Below are 6,000 nucleotides of genomic sequence, written 5' to 3'. Positions count from 1 at the left end.
ACGTGTCAGCGAGCCTGGCGTGGGGCCCGGGACTGCAGTCTCGCCAACCCCGGGGTGACCTGGCGCGGGTGTCCAAGACACGGACTCCTGCGGCGGTCACCCTCCACGACACTGGCTCCCGCGGGGGTCCCCAGCGACAAGGCCCCAAGGCGGAATTCCCGAGGCCGCCGTCACCGCGCCCGAGTTGCGAGTGGGGAAATGCACAGGCGTCCCGCGCACAGCCAGCTGAACCCTGACAAGCGGGTACACCTGTGTAAGACGCGCGGTCACCAGGCACAACATCAGTCCCCCCTCGCTGCCCCCTGTCCCCACCCCGGGCCCCACCATCAGGGTGCGATCACCACAGTGGCCCAAGTGGCTGGAGGCTTCCATTGTGCGGGGTCGCGCAGCCGCCTTCCCAGCGCGCACGCCGCGCACGCCCGAGTGGGCGTGGTCGGGGCCCGCGCGGCCAATCGGCGTCCTACTTGTTAGTGGGTGTCGGGCGGCGCGCGCTAATTGGCCGGTGTAGACCGGCGCTGTCAGAGCGTTGCATCACCTCTGGACGCCGGGCTGCGGCGTGGATGCGGCTCCTTCCGTGGCGCGCCTGCTCGCGGGCCCTTCAGGTACCCCCGCCCTGCCCGCAGGGTCGCCCCAGGTTACCCCGCCCTACCTGCGGGTTTGCCCAGGGTACCGTCGTCCTGCCCGCGGGGTCGCTCCACGTACCCCGCTCTGCCCGTGGGATCGACACTGGTTACCTTCCCATCGCACCCCTCCCCCGCCCATCCTGCTTGTGGGGTCGCCCCAGGTATCCCCGTCTTACCCACGGGGTCGCCCCGAGTACCCTCGCTCTACCTTGCGGGGTCGCCCCAGATACGCCCCTGTCCTGCTTGCGGGGTCGCCTCAGGGTACTCGCCCCTCGCCGTCATCGCCCTCGGGGTCACCCCGGATTATTCGTCTCTCTCCCTACCCACCGGCCTGCCCGCGGGGTCGCCCGGGTGCCCCCGCCTAGCCTGCTGGCCCCATGGGGTGGTTGCGAGAATTTGGTGTGGCAGTCGGCTAGGGAAATTCGGGGGGTGGGCGAGACGACTTGAGGAGCCGGGCGTTCGGAGGCACCGATCTAGTCGTAGGCCCGCGGGGAGGAGAGTCTGCTGCCAGGGCCCTGGGGCTCGAGGGGAGTAAGCACGGCGTCCCGCAGTCGGGTAGTGGCCGGTGCCCCTGGGAGCGGGGAGAGGAAGGCCGTTTTCCGCGGGGTCTGTAGCTGCGAGAAGGGGAGCGTGAGGAGCTGCGGTGGGTTTGCAGCCCTGAGGGTGAGCAGGAGCCGGAGGGGAGCGAGTCCGGAGTGTACGGTACAGTCCGAAAGCGCGTGCTCCTTCAGGGGGTGGGTCCCTGCGGTTCCCGCGTGAGGGACAGGCGCGAGGGGACCGGCCTCCGGTCTGAGGAGTTCGTGGTTCGCTTCTCGAAGGAAGCGGTGCTGGAACCGAGTCCGGAGGGAACTGGGTTTTTGTTAGCGGATGGGGGTGAGGGCTGGTTTTAGGCTTCAGGTTTTGCAGGAGGATGAGGAGGGATGAAACCGGAGGCAAAGTAATTGAGGATTTCTAGTAGCGTCTTAAGTTTTGCAAAGTACCGGTAAAATGGCGGACAGCATGTTCTCTGTGTGATTGAAGAGTGGAGCACAGGGAAGCGAAGGGAGCAGATAGAGTGTCGCCGACCGGCAGGGACGGTGGGATGGGATTTGCGGCAGGAAGTCCTAGTAGCTCCCAAAGCGGACACGTGATACCCAGTATTCCAGCTGGTGTTAAGTTAGCGTTGTGCGGTTTGTGACCTGTACTTTACAGGCGACACGCTGGAGGTGTGAGGTCGAGTCCCTTTTCTCAAAGCTCACATACCCAGCGGTGGCGCCACGACTGTCGTCGCGTGCAGGAGGGCCGACTGAAAAGGCAGGTGGGTGGAGACTGAGGATGCGGACCGCGTGCTTGCTTCAGACGGGCGGGTTGGAGCGCGTCCCACGTGCGAGGTCACGGGAACAAGGTCGGGGAGATGGGTCTGCAGGTGGCACGGGGGTGTGACCAGGGACTGGGAGACGCGTCTACAGGCGGCACATGTGTGGGAACAGGTGCGGGGGGGGGGGGGGGGGGGGGCGGTCAGTGAGCGCCTTGGAGAGGAAAGCACTTACTTAGTAAGCAGTGCTGGAGGCTGCGGACAGAGTAGCAGGAAAGCCGTGCCCGGGAGGCTCTGTGTAAAAGGGAAAGTCAGGAGGAGAGGTGGCATTTCGGGGGGAAGGTGGCCTGCACTGCCCCCTTGAAAAGTCTGCACGGAATATTGGGGGGGGAGGAGTCATTGGATTTAAGGTTAATACGAAAGTGGTATTTTCAGAGCTTCTTCCTTAGGAAGGTGGTATGTCAGGTACAGTGTTTTTCTCTTTATTTTCAACGTTTTTGTGATAAAGTTAATACATACCAAAAAAGTGGGAGAAAGTAATAAATAGAAATGTGTTCTTTCATGCCTTTCCCCTCCTAACCCTACTCGATGGTGGCTGTAGGTTAGTTTGGTGGGCAGCCTTCTAAGTTCAAATACAGAATTACTTCCACATAGACTTTATTTACATGTGTGTATTTTTAAGTCTCTTGAAAATGCGGATGCACATAGTATAAATTACTAGAATGGTGATGTGCTTTGCTCTTTCTCAACATTTGGCAGTATTTGGTGTGTTATGATTACTTTTTTAAATGTTTATTTTTGAGAGAGAGTGAGAGGGGGAACAGAGGATCTGAAGCAGCGAGCCTGATGGGGGACCCGAACTCAAAAACCGTGACATCCTGACTTGAGCCAAAGTCAGATGCTCAAGTGACTGAGACACGGGGGTGCCCCAAAATATGATCGTTTTTAATGCCTGCTTGGTAGTGATGTACCATAATTTAGTCACTTAATTACTCATGGATATTTAAATTGTTTTCAGGGATTTATGGGAACGGTGCTTCAGTTAATATTTTTGTACATATTTTGTACATTTGTGTAAGTATATCTGGGGTATACGTTAATAGGATATGACCAAACTGAGAAAGGGCCAGAGTTAGACACACGTCTGGGATTAAATTTGACTTTAGTAACATACTGTGAAGACCTGGGAGGACAGAAAAAAGAACAGAAATAGACTTAGAGGTCTGATTCACAGAACTTTGGTGGCCAGTTGGATGTGGAGATTATCTGGTCCTATCAAGTGGGGGACTTAGAAATTTCAGGTAGTGATGGGAATGCACGCTGGTGCAGCCACTCTGGAAAACAGTATGGAGGGTCCTCAAAAAACTAAAAATAGAACTACCCTACAACCCAGCAATTGCACTACTTGGCATTTATCCACAGGATACAGGTGTGCTGTTTCGAAGGGACACGTGCACCCCCATGTTTATAGCAGCACTGTCAACAATAGCCAAAGGATGGAAAGAGCCCAAATGTCCGTTGATGGATGAATGGGTAAAGAAGATGTGCCACACGCACACACACACACACACACACACACACACACACACACACACACACACACTGGAGTATTACTCGGCAGTGAAAAAGAATGAAATCTTGCCATTTGCAAATACATGGATGGAACTGCAGGGTATTATGCTAAGTGAAATTAGTCAGAGAAAGACAAAAACCATATGACTTCACTCATGAGGATTTTAAGAGCGAAAACAGATGAACATAAGGGAAGGGAAACAAAAGTAATATAAAAACAGGGAGGGGGACAAAACAGAAGAGACTCATAAATATGGAGAACAAACTGAGGGTTACTGGAGGGGTTGTGGGAGGGGGGATGGGCTAAATGGGTCAGGGGCACTAAGGAATCTACCCCTGAAATCATCGTTGCACTATATGCTAACTAATTTGGATGTAAATTTTAAAAAATAAAAAATAAAATTAAAAAATATTCAGGTAGTGGGAGGGAACAGTGGGACTACTCGTGCATTCGAATTAAAGACTGGAGCAGGCGTGGCAAGGAAGAGCATGATGTTTATTTTAAACAAAAATATTTTTGTGTGCATTTCTAAGGTCTATTGAAGTAAACATCAGTAAAGGTCAAGGAGGGTATATAGACGTTTCTGAACAGGAAGTTGCCACTAAAGAGGTCTGAGGGAGTCTGGAATCCAGAAGATTGGAGGGCAAGGGTTATGGTCAGAGAGAGGAAGAGGATATTCCTTCCCTTAGCATGACCTGGTGATGAATCTCCCCTCCTCTTTCTGCTCCCCACACCCCAGGCCCTGTGGTTACTGGATGCTGTTTGCAGGTACAGCTCTCCAGTGGATGTGAGGGGCCACAGCAATCCTGTGATTTATGCATGGGGGCTGTTTCTCCTCAGCAGCCACCATAGCCCGGTCACTGATACATGGCTCTTCGTGGCTAACCAGTGCCATTACCTTGAGTCGAAGCTCCCAAGAAAGTTTTATAAAAGTTAGGAGCATTTTCACAGGAAGCTTAAATATTATTTTCTCAAAAAAATAAAATAAAAAACTTCAGGTAGATATTCCTGAATAATGGTTAAAACAGTTCAAGAGTAGTGACTCAGACTTTGTTGTGCAGGTCAATCCCCTGGGATCTTGTTAAAATGCAAGTTCCGACTCCTCCCACCAAGGTGGGGCTGGCAAGTCTGCGTATTCAGCTCCCATAGATGCTGGCGATTATAGAAGCAGCCTTGAGCATTAGAAGTGACAGAAATTAATGTGTTGGCTAGACATCTGTTAATCTTCAAATGTAACCCCTTAAGTTTCAGTTGGCCTCTAATAAGGTAGTCCTGAACCAGCAGGACCCCTAATAAATCAAGAAGTGCACAAACACACTTTCTATCCATGAAAGGCCAGACATTGTAACAAGATCCAGAGATCCAAACTGCCATCCAACTTCGATTTAATACCATTTAATGTCACACCTCGTCAGAAATGGATGCTTGGATTCATTAAATGGCCCACCTGTTCTTTCCTTATTTTTTTCCTATATAAAACTCAAACACAGCATTGCATCTCAAAAATAAATGAGGGACACCTGGGTGGCACAGTCACTTAAGCGTCCCACTCTTGATTTTGGCTCAGGTCATGATGTGATGGTCCCTGAGCCCCGCATCTGTCTCTAATGGTTGGGATCTTGTCCCTCCCCCACATGCGCTCACTCTCAAAATAAATAAATATTTTTTAAAAATAAATGGGGGCACCTGGGTGGCTCAGTTGGTTAAGTGTCTGACTCTTGATCTCAGCTCAGGTCAGCATCTCATGGTTTGAGTTCAAGCCCCGAGTAGTGCAGAGCCTGCTTGGCATTCTCTGTCTCCCTTTCTCTCTGCCCTCCTCTGTCTCTCTCTCTCTCTCTCTCTCTCTCACTCACTCACTCACTCTCTCACTCTCACTCACTCTCTCACTCTCACTCACACACACAGTAAATAACATTTTTAAACATTTATTTAAAAGTGTTTGTGCTTTAGCAACTAACATGAAGAATATAAAAAGACAACCCCCAGGATGAAGAAAATATTTGCAGATTCTATAACTAATAAGGGACTTGTATCTAAAATATATAAAGAACTCTTAGAGCTCAACAATTAAAAAGACAACTCATCTTAAATATTGGACAAAGGATGAATGGAAATTTCTCCAGATAAGATACAAATATTGCCTAAGCACATAAAATGTGCTCAACTAATCATTAGGGAAATGCAAATCAAACCCATAATGAGATACTACTTCATATCCATTAGGATTTCCTATAATCCAAAAATGGACAATAAGGAGTGAGGATGTAGAAAACCTGGAATACTTATTCACTCCTGGGAGAACATAAAATGAGGCAGCAGCTTTAGAAAACTTTTTGGTAGTTTCCCAGAAGTTAAACACAGTTACTATATGATCCAGCAATTCTACTGAATATATTTACCCAAGAGAACTGAAAACATATGCCCACATGATAACTTACAGATGAATGTTCATAGCAGGATTGCTCATATTAGCCAAAAATTGGAAACATCCCTAATGTCCATGAACTAAT

At 50.3% G+C, this 6,000-nt stretch overlaps 1 protein-coding gene and 1 non-coding gene across 3 annotated transcripts in view; both read left to right on the top strand.

The window, feature by feature from the left end:
* The first annotated feature begins 517 nt into the window (after nt 1-517).
* The window catches only part of IARS1 (isoleucyl-tRNA synthetase 1), a 67,299-nt gene continuing 61,816 nt past the window's right edge, over nt 518-6,000 (top strand). The window contains exon 1 of one of the 2 annotated variants that reach the window (XM_042914198.1): nt 518-602. The gene's annotated coding sequence lies outside the window, so the exon portion shown is untranslated. The remainder of the gene's footprint in view (nt 603-6,000) is intronic. The other variant, XM_042914193.1, reaches the window with a different exon arrangement.
* LOC122205744 lies at nt 4,230-4,361 on the top strand. The gene has a single exon (XR_006196245.1). It is a non-coding gene; the product is annotated as a small nucleolar RNA SNORA84 (small nucleolar RNA).

This window comes from Panthera leo, chromosome D4 (assembly GCF_018350215.1).
Source record: "Panthera leo isolate Ple1 chromosome D4, P.leo_Ple1_pat1.1, whole genome shotgun sequence".
Classification (NCBI taxonomy): Eukaryota; Metazoa; Chordata; class Mammalia; order Carnivora; family Felidae; genus Panthera; species Panthera leo.
The sequence above is the reverse complement of the archived record's forward strand: the minus strand, read 5'-3'. Positions and strand labels throughout refer to the sequence as shown.